Below are 20,264 nucleotides of genomic sequence, written 5' to 3' on the forward strand. Positions count from 1 at the left end.
GCAGTACACTAAGGCCATCACGGAATCAAAAATTTGGCCCCTTTGCGCAAAAGCTTTCTTTCTTTTCCACATTTGGCTCTCCCAGATGTTGTTGGTCATTTCCGGGTTGTAATTAATAATAATAAATCAAGGGAGTCCGTCAGGGCTGGCTATTTCCTGCCACCACTTGGATTAGAGGGCTGTGTTGTTTTCCAGATTTTCCGACTGTTGGTCAAGGGAAGCTGTCATATGGGGACTGTTGGTTAATAATAAACCCCACCACATTTCCTCCCTGGGAAAGTAACATCTTCACATCTGCTTTTGGGTGGAAACATCTGTTCTGTCCAAGCCTTGTCTGTCTTGAGAAGAGACAGGCATTCTGGGAAAGTGTTCCAGCTGGGCGGGTGTTTTCTTCTCTTCCCCCCACCCCCAAAATCTTTCTGACATTGATATGCGCCAAGCAGCCAGCAGTATCCGAACATTTGCCAGGCATTTGTCTCTTACACAAAACTGTATGAGCAACCCAGGGAAAAATCATGAAAGATGCAATAAGATTACAAAAAAAAAAAGGTTCCTTCTTAAGGATGCAAATATTGAAGAAAGGTGTTATCAACTGTATGAATACGCAGGAGCAATGCAATCAGTGCTAATGGAGGCTTATCTTTAGCCTCTAACAACAAATAATAGTGGGCGAGTTTCTATTAACATAGCAACAAAATTAGGTAGGGAAGGGAAAACTACACAACGCTTCTGCTCTAACCCTACTTCAGTAAATACGTGACTATCAGGTTATGGTGGCAGACATTACTGAGCTGGATGTGCACATTCAGGTGACCGCAGCAAATATTTTGCTTTATCTTAATGGGGAAGCCAATGAGTTTCTCATCACAGCATCCCTGAGACCGCTGCAGAGCACATGGTGCCGGTGAGCCAGGAGGAGCTCCGCTCTGTCTGAGCCATGGTGCCGTACCACCTCTGTTCAAGACACTAGCAACCCATTTATTTGAGGTGCGCAAATCTGAATTAATTCTTTCTACTTCAGTGGGTTGACCCCATGCCCTACAGTAGTGACAACAGTATTTGGCCTTGAGGCATCTAACCAAAGAATAATAATTGCCATTGCCAATGTTTGCAACCTGCTGTGGACTTTAATTTCTTCAGGAAAAGGACCGTATCTTGCATTGTAGTTGTGGAGCATCCACTGTAGTGGAGTCTCCAGCATAACTGGGTCTGTGAACCTCGCCAATGCAAACAGGCGAAGTTTGACAGCGCTGTTGCCACAGCTGCATCTCGAGTCTTTATCTTCTCAGTCCACGAGCAGCACCTCTAGTGAGATGAGACAGGAGAGCTAACAGCTTGCTGGAGCACAGCTCACGCTGCCTGTCAGATTTTGCCTCGCTGGTGCTCCCACTTCTGGTTTCACTTCACAACCACTTCTGCTTCCAAGCTCCACTTTTACAACTCGGGTTCAAAATCTCACTTGTGTGTGCTACTATCTCATTTGAGAGGCTTTCAGGTCACGACTGGAGCTCTCAGCGCTATGCAGAGCTCCTCCCTGCTGCCGGATGCTCTGCCCAGATCTCACATTCCTGATCATCCTTGGAGGCCTTTGGGCTGTCAGCAGCAGAGCCTGTCCTCTCTCTCAGCTGGTGTCAGTGTGAGCCAGGGTGACGGCGGAGGAGAGGAACCTTTGGTGAGCCAAGACACCGTCCCTGGCTGCTGCCTCCTGGTCCTCTCACCCGCTGGGAGTGGGAAGGTAGCCAGTGGTGAAAGCAGGCAGCCGCGGCCCATTTCAGTAAGTCTTAGGCTCTCCTTCCTCACCCCACGGGCGCTTTCTCTGTTCCATGAACATTTGTTCCTTGTCGCTTGAGGGGAAGAGCACAGTGTGTATCAAAGCCAACAGTGCTCCAGCAGTGAAAATGTGAGGAGAGATGCTAAACAGCTCAGGAAAGGATTGTAAGCCTCAGAGTGATGAAAAGGAGAACCGCAGCAGTGTGGCTGCAGAGGATCTAGGCCAATTATTTATTTTCTCGTGGTTGCTGTCACTCCTAGAAAAGCCAGCTGCAGGCCTGTCCGTGCCCCAGTGCCACCCTGAGTGGCGGTTGTGATCCCGAGTATGTGTCAGGCTCTGTGTTTGCTGGGAGAAGTGTCACTGGGAGCTCCATACCCTCAGGCCTGCTGCAAAGTGTGAGAAGTCAGCAGAAGCCCTGCCAGGCGATTGCCTGACTTCTTATTTTCTTTCATTGCCCCCCCCCCTTTTATTTTCTTTTTTCCCCCTGTTTGGATTGCAAAGGATTCCAGGTGACAGATTTTGTGCAAAGAAGGAAGAGCATAAATTGGGCAAGACTGGCAGCGTATGCCGCCACCCCTTGTGCACATAATTGCTGGATCTGGCCCAGCTGACGCTGGTCAGAAGGTCCTGCCAGCGCAGATGCAGGGTCAGAGCGGAGATGCTGCTGTAGCGGAATCACCAAGGGCTGGACACGATGGGAAAGGGGAGTGGGGGGTAGGTGCTGTGCTGTTCGCTGTGCAATGCCGGCAGAGCAAGCAATTGCCCAGGGCAGCAGAACAGTGAAGCGGTGGCTGACTCATGGTAGATATTTTTGTTTGTACCGTACTTCACTTGAGCTGGGAGCCTGCTGCTGTTAGCGTGTAAGATGCAAAAGTAACCCGGGCAGGTAAAGATAATCACTTTCCCAGAGTGGAAAGGAGGCCTGTACAGGATTTTAAGAAGTGGATCCTGGAAGCTGTGGCGGAGAAACACCCTCGGTGCATCTCTGCAAGGTTGATCTTGTTAACACAGTGTAGAACCCTCCACCTTTTCCTCTTGGTGTCCCAGGATGCTTCCCAACCCTGGCAGGTTAAACTTTGCAGTAGCAAACTACCGCGTTGGTATAATCACCTGCACTGCAAACCAAGGGAAACTGAGGCATATTGTGACGGTCTGCTTTGTCACAGCCCTCCTGTGCGTCACAGGCTGTGCTGGAGGAGCAGAGCTTGAACACTTCCACCCTCTTCCTTCAGCCCAAGCCATCACGTAGGTGCCATGAAAAGACTTACAGACCATTGCTATTTGTGAGGTTGTCTTTGAGGCTGCAAAAAAAGATCACTGATTATGACAATGTTTTATGCGTAGCACCAATGTAGAGTCCTTTCTGGGAGCTCTGGAAGGCCAGTCTGAACTTTTGCAAGTTTTGTATATCCTTTATTTGAAGTTTTTGCAACCGTGTGAATTGTTCCCCTTCCAGCATGAAGCTCTGTGATTCCGTTTGTAGCAAACGCCTCTGGTGGGACCCACCACCGCTCAGTGGAGGCGAGTGAGGCTGTGGTAGCGGATACCCGCGTGGCCTGGCTCGCCTGCTGTGTCGCGGGAGGTGGGGATAGAGAGCAGAATGGCTCCCCTTGACCTCCTCCTGGCCAGTAAGCGGCTTCTTCCTAATGCTTGCACGCCAGGAGCTACGGACCTTGCTATTTACTGTCTCCCCCAAGGTAGCCCAGCAGGGGCCAGGCAGAGCAGCCCAAACCCTTCCCTGCCCATGGCTCTCCATGGGGTGGTCAGAGGGGTCTGGTGGACCCCAGCCCGGCAGCGGAAGATGTGGCTGGACTGGTGCGGGCAGGGAGCGCTGCCTCTGCTGCTTCTGACCGGGCTGCAAACCGTCTCGCAAGGTGGAAGACTGAGAAAGCAGTTTTGCCAGCTGGATAGGGATTTATGACTGCAGCGGCACTTTCTTCCTGCACTCTCCCCTCCTGTGCTCAGACGGAATTAGTCAAGCCACACGCACCCACTGCCAGGCCTTGTATGGATGAATTCACACATTAGAGAAGGATTTGTCTCCCTCCGCTCCCCCTCCGGCATCCTGCCACCTCCAGCCGCCCCTGTTATTGTTTACAAAGCAGTACAGCCCCCGAACGAAGCCTGCCTCGGTCCCCGGCTCTCTCCAGCCATGTGTTGTACCCCATGAGCTGGCTTGTGGCATTTATTAGCAGGAGCAGAAAAGTGCTTGCCTCATCACAGCGAGCAGCTGGAGACAGAAAGGTTTTCAAAGGCATGTGACTGACCTCTACCTCGGCTGCCGGGGGCCCGGGTATTGCCGACTCAGTGGAATTTTTTTCTTCTTCTCTCCGTCTCTCTCTCCCTCTCTCGTTCCTTTCTGCAGTGTCCTGACCTTGTGAGGCCTTGGTCTCCCCCCTATCCATCTCCCAGCGCTCAGTCTCTCCTGTGAACTCATGCTGGGAGATTAATTGCCACTATCGCCCCTAATCCATCACACTTCCCAAAGATTGTTTTGACATCTAGTTAATTTTTGGCTGATGATTTATCAAATTCTTATTACCGTGCTCTGAAGGGGCTCATTTATTGTGTTGATTCATGGTAATGATAAAGGGGAACCTTTTTGAATTTTAACTACATTCCCTCATGTTCTTCCCAGCACAGCTAAAGAGGAAAAAGGGAAAAAATATAGCTGGGGACTCTTAATTCAGAGAGTAAAAGGGGAGGGGGGGGGGGGGCAGAAAAAAAAATCCTCTATCCTCCATTATTTGTTTGAGAGCCAAAAGTCCTAAAAGAGGTTAATATATATTAAGACATATTTTTAGAGTTCTGGTCTGGACTGTGTTTCAAGAGCATCCCCCCAAGGCTCTTTAAAACATTTATTGCCCTGTAATATTACCTAAATGTCTACTACCATTTTATTCAAATAGAAGTTAATGCTAAATGATGTCAGTCATGTACCAGTGGAAATGTAAAACATGTCTCTCTGCCAGTCCATATGGCAATTCCAGCTTTTAAAAGTACACAGAGAATTTTCTGCAACCCTTTATGTCATTCCCCCATCTTTGTTCCCACCTATTTTTAATTTGCTGCGCAGTTTTTAATAAGCCCAGATGGCAAAGGAAACGCAGTAAATGGCCATTCTCTCTTTTTCTTTCCACACAGCTCGGGGAGTTGGAGCCCTTACACGGAGGGGAAGGAACGTAGCAGGGGGTGTCTGTGGATGGGCCCGTGGTGTGGGGAAGGGGCTGCACAGCTGTTGCAAGTGGGCAGAGAGACAGAGCTGAAGGAGCCTCAGGGATCCCAGATGGATTTGTGCTAATGGGGGATATTTGTGCAGTTTAGGGCTGAGGACAGACACGGGAGAAGTCACTTGAAAAATGCTCCAAGGACCTAACGAACAGCCATTTCTGTCTGCCCACACAGTGACCTGCTGCACGGCTCGGTTTAAGCGCTGGCGGCTTGGAAGAGGAGGGATGCTCTTGTGTTCAAAGCCCAAGACCCGAGGCTTAGCTCCTGGTTTTGCTCTGCCCTTTCCCTTGCGGCTGCAAGCAGTAGCGTGTGCTCGGAGTGCTTTAGTTTCCTACTCTGACCAGGAATAATAATCTTGCCTTTTATCCATCTGTCTTCACTGTTAAACTTGCAAGTTCTTTGGGGCGGAGACTCTCTCTTCTCTGTGCAGACACACTGGCTGGCAACAGTCCTGGGCACCCATCCAGGATAACCGAAACAATGAACGGGAGATAAGGAAAGTAGAATCAAAATAGTAGGGAGAAAGCAAACAGTTCCTTTTTATCGATTCAGTTTTCAACTTTAGCAGATCATTTTATTTAACCTTCAGGGATCCTGTAGGATTCATTACTGAAGCACAGAATTCATCACGGGAAGCCTCGAGCATCCAGCCGAGGGCTGCAGGGCGGTGGCTGACGGGTCCTCGGCTGTAGCCGGGTTTCGCTGCAGGCCAGGCTTGTGCTGCCTGTGGCAGAGCCGCTCGCTGGTCTCCGCGCCGGGCTCCGCTGTGGGTTTCCTGAGACAAATCAGCTTAGAGCTCTTGGGCGTGTTGTTTTCTCAGTCTGGGTATCTTTCTTACCAACGAATGAATACAGTAGTTTCTATCAAAAAGTGGTATTCTTAGATGTGAAAATATGACAAAATGCCATTTAAAAAATTACCCAGGTTTCTGTATTCCTCAAAGAAATTCCTGAAAGTTTTTAAAAACAAAACAAAAAACCCACACAAAACCAAAAACCCCAAAAGCAAATAAAACCCCCGAGATTCTTCTGATGATCCTTACAGGGTTCTTCTGGAAGCCAGGTCCCAGCAGTCAGTGTGGAGTGCTGGAATGCCACCGCTAGTCCTGACCCAAGCTAATAAGATGTACTGGGGTTCGGAGTGAGATTCCTCCAGGCTGGGCACACTGATGTGGCTGCAATAACCTTTCTAAACAGAGAGGGGCCTCAGACCAGCGTTTTAACAGTCCTTCCAGTCGCCTTGAGAGAAAGGAAAATGTTGTTGCAGCTCTGCCCCGAGTGTCACATTTTCCTTCCCTGCTCCTCTGTCCTGGAGTGCATGGAGTGAATCCAGCCCTTTTCCATGCCGGTCCCAGGTGCTCTGCCCTCCCTCAGCCCCTGGGAGCTCTGCCAGGTGCCTGTGCCGGGGCTGTCGCGTGTCTGACAGCACTCGCCGCGATGCTTTGTGGCTAAGTTTGAATGCTGCGCTTAAAACCAAATCTCATCCACTTCAAAAATTCATAGTGGGGTTCTGTTTTATTTTGTTTCAATTTTTTTAGGACTGCTGCCATTTATTAATTTTGATTCCGCTTGCATATTTTACACTTATTTTACATCTGGGATTTTTCGGGTGTTCCACGTTGCTGGCTCAGTTTCCCCTGCCTGGGAGCGGAGGCTGGTGGCTGAGTGTCTGCTGGAGGGAAGAGCGGATGGAGGGAGGGATGCTGAAGAGGGGATGGGGGTTCCAGTGCAAAGGTGGAGGGCCTTGATGAGGGGGCTAGGCACTCACTCGCTCAATCTGTTCATCACCTGGTATCGCGCAACAAGGAATCAGGCCCACCATGAGACTGAACTGGCACTAGTTTTGGGTTATTTTGTTGCCCTAGGCTGAAAACCGCTGGTTTTCAGTTTCTGGCAGAGGGACTGGATGGGCACCTTGCAGCGGTATCCTCTGCACCCGTAACGCCCCAGCTGGTGGGAGCTGCGCGGCTGGCGCTGGAGCCAGGAGGAACGCAGTGCGTCTGGTGGAGCTGCTGGCCCGGTCCCATGGGCTCTGGGAGCCTGAGCAAGGCTGAGACCTGCACCACGGGGGCCCTGCTGTGCCTTCATAGCGCTTGTCTAAATCAGGAGTAACCCCATCCCAACAGGAGCAGAATGGGCCCCGTGAGCAGCAGTGCCACTGCAGTGCTGGAGTGAGCCTGGAGCAGGGTAGAAGCTACAAGAGATTGTTCATTTACATCACGCCCTCTCCTTATCTTTTATTTTTCTTATTCTCTCCTCTTCTCCTCCCCTCTCTCCCCCTTCTTCCCTCCCCCTCGTACTCTGCGCCTCTCATTTTCCATCCCTTTAAATGAGGTCACCCTGACTGAATGAAGGACGCAGGGAGCGGGAGAGGTCACGCATTAGCACTGCTATAACTGCGCTGCTACTGAAACTAGGCAAGTCATCCATCACGGCCTCCACTACTCCATTAGGCCCCGCATGAAATATGCCCTGCTCTGAATCGCACGGCCATACATCTCCCAGTCTAGACACCTTCCTGTTGTGTGAAGATCAATGCCGCGCGGTCATGCATCATGTGTCATCCAGTAGCCCTCACTCTAATAATCGTGTCTATTCTCTAGTCTGCAGTATAAATTATGGGTACTGTGAAAGTACTATATTATTCAGCAACCTTGGTCACTAATGGATTATTGGTTTATTGGCTGATAATGTGAGCTCCTTTTTTGGCTGGATCCTACCTTTATTTATTTATCTCTTTTCATGATTATTATTCTGAGTGATGACTGATTTGGATTCTTATCCAGAGGCTTTCACCTTTGCAAAGCAATTATAATAATAAAGGCCTTTGACCATGGGCCTATTGCCCTGGCTCTCGCTTAATAGAGTGCTTTTGCTAAATATATTTTGCTAAAATAAAAGTCAAATATCTGTCTCTCTTCAGCAGCTCCATCTCCCCTTATCATCTTGTTTTAACTGCTGAGCCCTTTTCCTGGGGTAGGGCCTCGAGCAAGAGACTAGGAGGAAAGACCCTGGGATCTTTATGGGTGATACTGCAAGAAACGGGTTTCTCAGAGAGACCTGATCGAAGAACCTCCTCTGCTGGAGCGCTGCAGTCCTTCTTCTGGGCTCAGAGATGTTCCCATTGGAAAATAAAAGCAATCCGGGGGGCCAAGCCAAGGGTCTCACCAGCTCAGCCCCTGTCTCTGGAGGAGCCCATGCTGGGTGCTCAGGGATGTCACCGCAAAACCTGCCGCGTGCCCTGCCAGCTCCTCGCGGTCGGCCGCCGCGATATTAAGGTCCTTTTTCCCCAGTTGTACCAGTAGCTTCTTGTGTTGCACCTGACCGTACCCCGTATGGCCCCCAGTTGCTGCCAGGGCCCTCAGATGGCAGAGGAGGAGGAAACCCCGGGAGGAAGAGGCAGACAGGGAATGGCCGGCAGGACGCGGGGCTGGTTGGGGAGCGTGGGCCGGGACCCGGCTGGCACGTGAGCAAGCAGCACAGGCAGCTTAATTGCCTGTAAAGAGTGCCGCATGTTGCTGCGCCGTGGCTTCCTCACGTGTCAGCTGCTAATTTGTTGCTGTTTGTTTGTACATGACAGTAATGTGTTTACCTCATTAGGGGATGTCAAAGTTCCCCAAATCTGTAGCTGGGAGATTACGGATTTCCTCTGCTGACACGCGGAGGAAGCGCAGCAGACGAAGGAGCGGGGTTTTTGGCAGTGGGACTAAAGGCAAGCAAAGCGGAAGACTGCGTTAACCCTTAGAGCCCCTGATCCATCAGGAAAAGCACACCCTTCCCGGAGAAGGGTTCACTGCTGTTTGTTCCCAAATCCAGAGCCCATGTATCAACCTGCGGCAGTTAAATACCCTTGGATACCATAGCAAGGAGCATGATGTAAAACCTGTAAAACCTCTTAAAGCAAGGACATGAGAAAGAATGGGCATATAAAGAGGGGGGATTAGAAAGCAGCCACTATACATCACACTCAGCTGCTCGAACCACAGCCAGGCCCGCGTGCAGCTTCTCTTTGAGCGGTGTCTTCCCATTAATTAAGATTAAACCACCCTACAGTTAGTTGTTCCTTCATTTGTAAAACACTCTTATTTTCCAACTGGTTCTAATCTTGGCTGTAATTATCCCGATAGTAGAGGAGTCGCTCCAGAGGGCCTTTTCTTCTCTCTCTGCTGTATTTGAACCTGACCAGGACTTGCAGCCCTGGAGCTGAAGTTCTGCTGCTCCAAGGAGATGTATCCGGGCTTGGCCACATCCAGCACCCGTCACCGCGGGGGCGCTGGTGTCGCTCGGTGACCTTGGCCTTCCCCTGCTGAATGGCATTCATACCTATCTAATTTACAGGATCGCCCCGAGAATTAATCAGTTACATTTTTGCAGATTGTTCTGAAAGCACTAGGGGCTACTGCTGTCTGTGTTCTCTGCCAACGCATCACGTTCCCCAATTCCATGTGAATGAATTCCTCGGATGCTGTCCAAACTGACGAGAGGAGCAGGAAATGCCTCCTGTGAGGGCAGAAGGAAGGTGTTAGGAAATTAAAGGAGCAATTCGGGAGCTGCAGCTTTTTCTTTCGCTGTAAGAGAAAGTGGTAGTCATGTCGCCTTCCCACTATTCACCGCGATAAGCCAGGCCGTGTTTCCCAGGCCCTGGCACGGTAGGAAAGCCCGGCGAGCGCATTGGTGTGGATGCAACTGTCCCTTTCCCGCAGTGGCTGCAGCCCCTGGAGGAGGCTGGAGGAAGGGAGAGGAGCCTGAGGGACGGGGACGGGCGAAGGGTCTGCGTTAGCTCGGTTGGGGTCACTTGCAGCACATGCTGGGAATTCCTCAGCAGCTGGTATCTCTGACAGACAGAAGGAGTATCTCAGGGAAGATCTCGGCAATCAGTTTGACGGGGCGGCTGGTTCCACTTCCTATGAGACATAACTCTGGCACCACATTTGACTCCGCTGATCAGATAGGAGCTGCATTACAAGGCAATATTGTGGTTTCCCTTAATGTCCTGCCAAACTACATTTATCTTCTCATTCCTTCCCCACCCTCCCTGAGAAACCCTGCTCAGGTCACAGTGTGGAGAGAAAGCCTTCCTTGTGAGGAGGAGGATGGAGCCCTAATGCAGAATCTGGGTTGATAAGCATGTTTTATATTAGTCAGGAATGAGGCAGAATAACTTAATTAGAGGTACTCTAACTGGTTCACTGTACAGAGGTCTTGACCTACAAGGGTGCATGTAAGAACGCTAAAAGGCTGAAGCAGTGGTGGTAAAATCCTGGAAGGCTTCTGGCTACTATTTCTAAAAACGTCAAAAATGTGGCTTAAAAAGGTAGTCTTTTGAATACGTGAATCCATAGCGAGGAGCGGGACAGTGTGATTGAGTTGGCCGAGTGCTGTGTTCAAGTGTTGGATGGACGTTTTAATTCCAGCTCATGACTGGGGAGTTGGGGTAGCTAAGTACCGTAAGACGGAGCAGAAACCTCTTAGGCTCAACCTTGCTGGTAGGATGTGGAAGGAGGGCGTCCGTCAGCCTGTGGACGAGAGGAATGCTTGTGCTCAGGGCTTGGGAGAGGCACTGCAAGGAGCAGCCCTGTGCAGGCAAAGGACATGACAGGAATAGCTGAGTCTGTCTTTTTTATCTCTTAAAATCGGTGAGGAATTGCAGCAATTTGTTCATGTGCCTAAGTACTGCTACGAAGGTCTGCTCACAGTCATCCTGAATCATCTCAGTGTAGAGGAGAAACTAAGTAAACAGCAACAGCCACATCAGACCCTGAGCAGCACCAGCCAAAAAATATTGCTGTGGCAGTTCCAAGTGCCGTCAAGCATATGGCTAGCGAGGGCACTTTGTCATTTCTGCCTAGCAGGACTGAAATACTGTGCCGTCAGCTTCCATCTGCATCTCTGTCATTGGAAGAAGGCTTCCATCATGCAACCTCTGTTGGTACCAAGGGAAAAAAGGTACCTATTTTGTCTAAAAATTGGTTAAAAAGCTGGGCTGTGATTTTGGTCAAAGCATGAAGCTACAATTAGTAACGGCAGGTTTATAATGCACTTGCAGCCAGAAAGTGTTGTGACCACGGAGAGGTGGGCTCAGCTCTGAAGGATCACATACAAGCTTATGCTGATTTTAATTATACATAAAATCAGGTACAAACACACACATCTGGATATGTGGAGGCACAAACACACACAGAGTGATCGTTAGCACCGGGTACCTTTATAGAGCTGCACACATGCCTGATAACCTTTGCCAGGCATGTTGGTGGGCGTGCATCACACCGGTACCGCTGTGTATGGAGCCGAGAGGGGAAAAAGCTGAAAAAGGAAAGGTATTGACACCTCCCAGCTTTCTTCTATCTGCTGCTCCAGAGAGCTCTTTCTCTTGAAATTACTTCTTGCCACAGTGATATAGGGCTTGCAAGGCTTGGTGGGATCCTCTATCCATCTTCAGGAGAGAGAAAAGGGGGGAACCCCAACATTCCTAAGCGTATTTTTCCATCCACTTGATCCATAGCCGAGGCCTTCCACCTGCAGAAATCCTCAGCTATCACATTTCTACTGCTCTGGCCGATAACGAAGATAATTGTTTCATCCACTTTGTCAAGCTGAAATGAAAAGAGGGCAAAGCAAAATGATGCCATCATAAATCATCAGGCTGAGACAGCAAAAAAAGGACAAGATAGTGACTTCATTAAGGGTTATGTATTGTGTCATTAAGTTGGCAGGGGTCACCTTTCATGTCACGCACCAGCCCCATGATGCATTGCTGGCTCCTCTTTCCAATAAAATTAAACGTAGATGTAAAACTGATTAGGCCGTGTTTGCTTCAGCCCAAGGCAAGGAACTGCGCAGGGAATAATTGATACAAGATCGCGACTGATTTGTAATGGCAGCGATTTCTCTTCCTGGTCATTTCTTTGCTGACCTTGCCCATTAAAATAAGCCCGGCTGCCTTGAAAAGAGAGACGCTCGTTCCACCCTTTCCCTCCCCCTGCCCGAGCCGCTGGCCTGGAATTCATTTCCTCACTGGCTTTCCTTGGGATTTCTCATTCGGCATTGCTGCAGGCTGGCGACCACACGCTGCCTCTGCCTCGGTGTGAGAGCGGGGATGGCCCTCGCATCGTCTCAGTGTCGCTGGTGACACCGTCCCCGTGTGTGGGTGACATCCCCTGACCCCGGTTTTGCCCCCCTGACGGACAGTGGATCATTACCTGCCCCTGAGCCCCCGCTCTGTGCCCTGCTGCGGGGCTGGCGATGTGCTCCTGGGGCCTTGGCTGTGGAAACACCCTGGTGCGTGGCTCTGTCAGGGTTTTGGGGGTGTTCTGTGGAAAGATCTTGTCAGGGCTACCAAAACACCTTCCTGACGGGATGGTGTGCACTTCTGAAGGCCCGAAGCGTGAGGCCAAGTATCTTCTGACAGCACCAAACCGCCATTCTACCCTGCAATCCCCCCGCCACCCGCTGTGCTCCCAACAGGGGCTGGCAGGCGGGCGAGACAGGAGGGGAAGCGCGGGCTGGTGTGAATCCCTGTTAGGTGTTATCACAAACCGCGGGGCCACTTTCCATCTGAGACACCCTCGTGCCCTGTAGCAAGAGAATGTAAATGTGTCCCCTCTAAAACTCACACGCGGTGTCTCAGAGGCGTTGTCATTCTGGAGAGGCGCAGAGCCCGGTGCTGGCTCCGTCATGCAGCTGTTTGGTGCTCGGATGCCCTTTATTTCTCCTTTCCTTCTCCTGCAGCATCTATCTAATAACATGGGGCCCACAACGGTGCTCTGCCTTTCAGAGGAGGCCTCCCTGGTGCGCTGTATATTACTGTGCCCGAGTAACCTCGGCAGATTTACGCTCCCGCTGTTTACAGCGCTTTCCCAGGTAAGGTTAGAGAATATGAGATGAGGCCAGGGATGAGAGTGGAGGCAGTCACTGGGATTTTAACTTCGCTTGCACTTGCCTTCGGGGAGTTTGAAAGAGGAAAACTATGATGCTCACCCAAAATACAGCGCCAGATCTAGAAAAGTGTTCCATTGGGTGGCTTTCAGAGAGATTATTTATCCACTTAGAGCTAACTATGTGTTTACGTGACCTGATGGAGTGGAACTCTTACTTGCAACAACGGTGTCTCATTCGTGATGCCTTTTGGCCAAGGCTTTCTGAAGTGGCTACTGGATTTGGGGCACTCTGCTGGAGAGAGGCCCTGAAAGGTCCCGGGTTTCTGAGCACAGTCACTAGGGTTTGCTGGAAAACTGTGTGGCTGCTAAGATGTCTCAAGGCAGATGATTAGGAGAGTGGACTCTTCCCTCCGCTCACAAATCCCAGCCCTGCTCTGGGATAAATCTTAGCCTGTCCTGCGGGATGCTGCGGCTGCTCTGCGTATGGCTCCGTGGAGTGATGCCAATGGTTCCAGCCGAGGACCGGACCCACGGCACAAATAAGTGTGTGAGGTTTCAAAGAGCTGGGCCTCTGCAAGCATCTCTGAGATGAGCCCAGGCAGGGTTTCCAAGCTCTCCCTGCTCCCCTTTCCTTCACGCTCAAATAGGTCAGGGAACCTCAGAGCTATCAGGCAATTGGATTGATTGAACCGGGCGCTCGCAATAATGGCACTGGAAGAAAGCAGAGTAAATAACGAACATTGGATCCCCTTTGCAATGAAAAACTATTAGAGAGACAGAACCAGTAAAACAAACACAATTCCATGTGTCAATCCAAGACATACGGACTAAAAATACATATAGGGCGAGAGCGAGCGTTCACAAGAGAGAGAATGCAAAAGCCTTATAAATGGCGAAGTGAAAAACACTCATTTCCCATGCAATAACTAATATGATGTGGAACAAAGGAGCTGAGACCTTCTCGCCATAAACAACTGATGAAAATATAAACATTTTCTGGGGCGCAGATGGCTGATGCTTTGATTTTATTTTTCTTTTCTATACATTTGACAGCTAAATTCAGTCATTTGTGAACAACGTGGCCATAAAAATGAGTAATAATGATTGGAGGTATCTTACTTTTGTTTTAATGGGCTCTAGAGTGATTCTGAGGAGCTGCTCCAGCCCTTGGGGGGAGAGGGGGTAAGATGCTCTGGCCAGATCCTCAGTTGCTGCTCACAAGCCTGGCAGAGCAGAGTTACACCAGCTTACGCCAGCTGTGCGTTGGGCCGGAAGGTTTTCTGCAGTACTGGCTCCAAACTCTAAATTAATGCTGTCCTCAGCTGCACTGTTTCAAATTTGATTGCAAAACCCTGTTGCTGACACAGACAGCTATCAGCGTAACATTACCCAGGACAGGCGGAGGGGTGGGCTTGCAGAGATTTTATCGGCTTTTCAACTTTTTTCACTCATTAATTATTTCGACTAAGTCAAACTTGAGCAGAGGATTTTTTCAGCAACCAGAAAGAGTTAGGCACTCCTTGCCAACCTTAATTATTTGTATAAAACTCTTCCTGAGTGATTTTCAGAGGAGTAAAGCTGCATCTGCAGAGAGACACGCTGCCAGTAACTGGAAGGGGCTCCATCTCTACAACAGAGTTTTGGTCTTATTTTCATCCACAGACTCGCTATAAAACCAGGGTGAATCCAACAAATTCCCTGTACTTCACTTTACCTTCCTGTAGCAGATACTTACTTTACCTACGTGAACCGCTTTGAGATTCTCAGATTAGGGAAACACAAGGTGATATTGTTTGTTTCCAGAGCTTTTATGCTCTGAGCAAAGTGTGTGTGTGTTTTCACACGTGCCTCGCTATTGTTAAGGCTACTAATTCTGGCTATAGAGGAGCTGAGTGGCAACAGCAACATGGAATCTAAATATAGAGAACATATAACAAATACAAACTCCATTCTCAGCAATGCAAATTTTAATGACATTATGTATAATGCTTCTATTGACACTTCTGCCAGGGTGGCACAAAAGAATGAGGTTTATTCTGTATCTGCCTCCCATATAGCTGAGCATTTTGGCCTTGTGTTTAGGAATCTCCCCAAAATCACCTGGCCAAAGATTGCTGTGGCTGGAGGAGAGTGGATCCAAGGGATGACTTTGCCTGGTATCGAAGGATTAGTTGGCTAGGAACTTGTTTAGGGACACATCCTAAAATACACAGGCCAGTGCTGCACATCAGCTATTCAATGACATGGTATTAGATGATATTTAAACCTAAAGCTGGCTCTGGCAGTGAGATTTACCAGTCTGGAAAACAGAGTAAAGCACCATGAACAGGAGTGTCAGCTGCCTTGCTGAAGAGGGAAATTAACTGCTTTGCAAAAAGGGCAGGGAAAACCCCCTAAATGTATAGTGTCGAGAGTCCTATTTTGAGGGCTTGAACTGCTCCCGGGCTCGAGCCGGTCTCTGCTGGGGTGAACGCTGTCCCGCTGCTGCAAATGGCTGCACGCTTTGATTAAGGCCTTTGCTTCATTCAACAGGGGAGTCTTGCGCTGAGCCCCAGGACAGGATCTGTGCCCTCCCTCTGCTGTTCACAACCACCGAGCTCCGTGGTTTCCCAGCGCTGAGGCCCCGACCCACGCTCCTGGAGTCCTTCCCACCGGCCTCGGTGAGCCGTGCCAGGGCTTTGCACAGTCCTTGCAGAAATCTCTCTCCGCCACTGAATAAGTGCTCCTTCGACTGAGCCAAGCACACCGATGCACAGAATTATGTTCCATCCACACCTCTGACCTTCCAGCATTTAGAAAAGACATCTTCGCAGATGAATACAAGCCCGGAGGGAGGCCAGGAACGGTGAGAAAGAGCAAAGTACATTTCTGCCACGTTCTCACTGGTGTTCTCTTCGCGGTCTCTCCTGCCGGTCGTACTCTTTTACTGCCATTTGTAACACAGCCAGAAGACAGGGAGGAGAAAAAACTGGGGGGGGCTTATTAATTAGATCAAATGTTAAGGTAACATTATGTGCTACACTAGATTCTGCAAGCTGGTGAGGACAAGCAGTAACCAGATTGCTTTGATGAGTTCAATTACTGCGTTTTTTCCATGGGCCTATAGGACCCAGGTCACTGTGGTTCAGGAGAGGTTGTTGCAACAGGGCTTTTCTACCACCCTTCCCTGGGCAGGGGAAAGAAGAGACAAACGCTCCACTTCTGAGTCCTGGTAAGACCTGCCCAGCCCAGGAGAGCTGGCAGCTCCTCTTCTCTGCCTCTTTGGGATGTGACAGTCCTCGGGTGCTGTGACGTGACCGCTTTGCCAGCAGCGTATTCCCTTCCTTTACTGCCCAGCCGTAACCCTACTGCAGTTGGAAAACCACCTCCAGCAGTCCCTGCTCTCCAGCTGGGCTGTGCTGCGTTTCTTCCCCGTCTCACTGGACACCCTTCTCCCACTGGCCCTCACAGGACGTTTGGAAGCGACAGTCTCTGCTGAGGATGCCCTTTCTGCAAAGCGGTTTGGCCACTTGCTGCAGGCTGCTGACAGCAGTCGGCTGTCAGCCGATCAGAGCTGGCGAGTCACTGCTCTGGGTGCTCGTGGCACCCAGGTTCCCTCCCCACCTCGCTCCTCGGCGCCTCTCTTTCCTCTCACACTCAGTGCATCTCATCGCGTTCCTGCCCCGGGTGCTGCTGGGGCCGGGTTGCCGCGTTGCCCCCAGCTCGCTCTCCGTGGGTCTCCTCGGTGCCTCTGCCGCAGTCCCGGCTGGCCAGGCAACGGGCAAACTGGAGCCCGTGCAGTGAGGTGCCGGGCTTAGCGGTGCAGTGCTCGTGTGCGGGGGTGTTTTGCCAACAGTTCTTAGAAATTGCAGGGTATTTAATTTTAAAGGTGCCAGGGAGCACTAGGCACCAGCTTATCAAAAGCAGGAGGGGGCGATTAAGTGATCCCTGCTCCCCGTGTCAGGAAGTAGATATCCCCACAGCGAGCTCCACTGGATGCCACAACTCCTCCATTTACTTTTCCCCAGTTCATGCCACAGAGTCAGGATGGTGAGCTCTGATCCCGGAGTGATTTTTCTTAATGTCTTTATATAGATGAGTTAACTCAAAACCTTTCCAACATAAGCATGTTTTTCTGTTCCTTCATCCTGACCTTGGCATTTTCTTTCTCCACTCCAAGTTCTCTGCTGTCCTCTGGCCAGCTTTGCCTCTCATTTGTCAATGTTATTATTGAATTTTCAAATGCCAGTAGTGCACATAAATCAATGGCTGGCTTCTCCCCAGTGGCATATCCCTGCCACATGTGGTCATTCATTTTTTTTAATAAGTCCTCCTCTCCTTTCACCCATTTATAAAAATGCATCTTGTTCGCCTGCTGCCGTCCATCATTCGGTGAGTCCAGCTATTTGTTGCCCCTGAGTGCTTATTCATCAACGTTTTCAAAAGCAAAATCACTCTTCGCCTCCTGCTCTTATTGTGCCATCAATCTCGACTGGGGATCAATAAACCTCGCTTTTGCAATTTTTCCCCCCGTCGTCCTGTGCTAGCTTTCCCAAAGTCTAGCCTTTGTATTTACATTTTTAACTGATCATCAGAAGTAGGACAATGACAGTGTCGACGAGCAGGACGCTTTCATTTGCTCCCAGTGTGGCAATAACTGGCCCAGCATCACTCATCTCACTTGGGGACCCCGAGAATTGAATACTCATCTCTTTCTCTCTTTGCTTTGGCTCCAGGAGTTGTAAATGGGGAGACGATGACCCCTGGCCACACAGTTCTTGCAGACATTAGCCCTGGGGACTAGAGCTGGGTGAATATTTTTCTTCTAAACATCATTTGAATGAAAAATAGCTTTTCACCAAGATCTGAAATTTCCATTGAAAAGTCTTTTTTGTTGTTGTTGTTTTTCAATAACAACAAACAAACCTAAAAAACTCTTTTAAAAAAAGTTTCCTCTTTCAAATATGGACTTAAAAGGCTGACATTTATTTTGAAACGGTTTCCAAGAAAACAGACTATTTTATTTTTTGACCAGAAATGTTTTCCAAAGCTGAATATTTTCACGACTTCGAAAAAGCTAAATGTTTCAGTTATCAGTTTTATCTTTTCATTGAAATTCTAAAAAACAAAAAACCCTCTGAAGCTGAAAAGACTTCCAGCAAAACTGATCAGCTTCTAAAACTTTCCCAGCTATCCTGTGCAAATAGTGGGACTTTCTGACTTGCTGTAATCATAACAACCCATCTCGAGCATGTAAGGACTCAGGATTCAGGCTCAGGCACCACAGCATGTTTGAGGTTGGAAGGGACCTCTGGAGGTCACCTTGTCCAACCCCCTGCTCGAGCAGGGCCACCTAGAGATGGTTGCACGGACTCTGTCTAGGCAGCTTTTGAATATCACCAGGGAGGGAGACCCACAATCTCTGTGGGCAACCTCTTCCAGCGCTCAGTCACGCTCACAGTACAAAAAGTGTTGCCTGATGTTCAGACGGTGCCTCCCGTGTTTAGTTGGTGCCCGTTGCCTCTTGTCCTGGAACTGGGCACCACTGACAAGAGCCTGGCTCCATCTTCGTTGCACCCTGCAGATATTTAAATACATTAATAAGATCCTCCTGAGCCTTCTCTTCCCCAGGCTCTCTCAGCCTTTCCTCATCTGTGAGATGTTCTAGTCCCTTAATCATCTTCGCGGTCCTTTGTTTGACTCTCCAGTACTCCCATGTCTCCTGTAATGGGGAGCCCAGAACTGGACACACTACTGCAGGTGTGGCCTCACCGTTCTGAGCGGAGGAGAAGGATCACCACCCCGGACCTGCTGGCAGCGCTTTGCTAACGCAGCCCAGGGTTCCGCTGGCCGCCTTTGTGGCCAGGGCCCATTGCTGGCTTGTTGCTGGTTCAGCCTGGTGTCCACGCGAACCCCAAGGTCCTTCCTGCCAAGCTGCTTTCCAGCCAGTCCGCCCCAGCATACCCTGGTGCATGGGGCTGTTCTGCCCTGGGTGCGGGACTTTGCATTTCCATCCCAGCTCTTTCTGGGGCAGGGGAGCCTGGCCTGATTAACCCTTCCCTAATGAGGCGGGGGAAGCGCCTGCCCCAAAGTTTTCCGACAGCAGCACCTGAGTAAAGGAGAGAGGCGGCAGATGGAAGTGTGTGCCAAGGCAATAAATTCAGGCCACAATCACTAACATTTTGTGGTTTGACACTTAATTGATTAACTAATTTGAGGCAACAAGATTTAGTGTAGCTGTAGATTAGTGTCGAAGGGATAATTACGGCTAAGCTCCCATTTCCAAACAGCGTGTCAGCTGCAGTTTGGAGCCGGAAGGACCAGCGTTCAGGCTCTCGCCTTGCAGCCGATAGCAAAGGTTCCTGGAAGAGGTCCTCTATGGCTCAGCACCCGGGGATTGCAACGGAAAGGTCAGGCACTGACTTATCAGCATAGACAAAATCCCTTCCTATAATGTATGTGTTTATTCTCAAATTAAATATATTAATGTATTATTTGTTCTTAAAATGTCATTCAATAGATAGTAGGCTTAGGTTTCCTGGCAGACCTTTGAAGCTTAAAGAGTAATGTAATAATAGTACGTTAATCCATAAGCTACACAGCCTTCTCCCAGCAGACCCCAGACTCCAGAACTGGCTCCAAAGCACTGAATTTGCTGCATCTGTTTCTAGGAATTTCTGTCTAACAATAGTGGACTTGTTGGAGTCTGCTCTGCCAGTTCCAGCATGAAATGCTGCTTTTCTCCCACCCATCTGTTCAGCATTAACATTTGGGCACCTGTAAATGGTGTTTCTGGGGGCAAAGGCAGGTGTCCATTCCTCTAATGATGTGCGTCTCTGTTCTGCTAACGCGGGCTGGGCTACAGGCACCAAATCCCTTCTCCGTCTCCCTGTTGGAGCAAGTCTTTGGAGCCAAAGTTTGGTTTGGGCCAAGCCCCAGTTTAAGCTAGAGGAAATGCTACGTTTGGACTTTTCCCCAGGCTGAATTCTTGGCACAAGCAAATCATCTCTTGGAAAAAAAAAAAAAAAAAAGTCTTGAAAGAATGTCTCCATCTTTTTCTCCAAATCATCCATCCATCTATCTGTTTGTCTGTCTAGAGATGATAGCTTGATAGCTATCTAAATGCCAAACCTGATGTTTTGGAGAGCTTGGAATCCATCTCTGAACTGCACTGATTTTAATTCTGCAAGTCTTAATACTTGATTGACAAATACAGCTAAACAATCCATCACAGTTGCCTTATCTAAAAAATGTAACCTTTTTTCTGTTTATGGAACATGCACATGTGGAACATGTTTTTCTTTTACTGTCTATTTATTCCAGTTTATTCGGTGCGCTTTTATTTTTTATTTCGTACTGGTTTTGCTGGCTGTTCCCACCTTCACGTGACGCACCTTTCACCTCCGA

At 49.4% G+C, this 20,264-nt stretch overlaps 1 protein-coding gene across 1 annotated transcript in view; it reads left to right on the forward strand.

Annotated features, from left to right (window-relative positions):
• Positions 1–20,264, forward strand: part of KCNU1 (potassium calcium-activated channel subfamily U member 1) — a 344,169-nt gene that overhangs the window by 218,440 nt on the left and 105,465 nt on the right. Inside the window, 1 exon segment of the mRNA XM_063358923.1 lies at positions 15,411–15,723. The gene's annotated coding sequence lies outside the window, so the exon portion shown is untranslated.

This window comes from Chroicocephalus ridibundus, chromosome 23 (genome assembly GCF_963924245.1).
Source record: "Chroicocephalus ridibundus chromosome 23, bChrRid1.1, whole genome shotgun sequence".
Taxonomy (NCBI): Eukaryota; Metazoa; Chordata; class Aves; order Charadriiformes; family Laridae; genus Chroicocephalus; species Chroicocephalus ridibundus.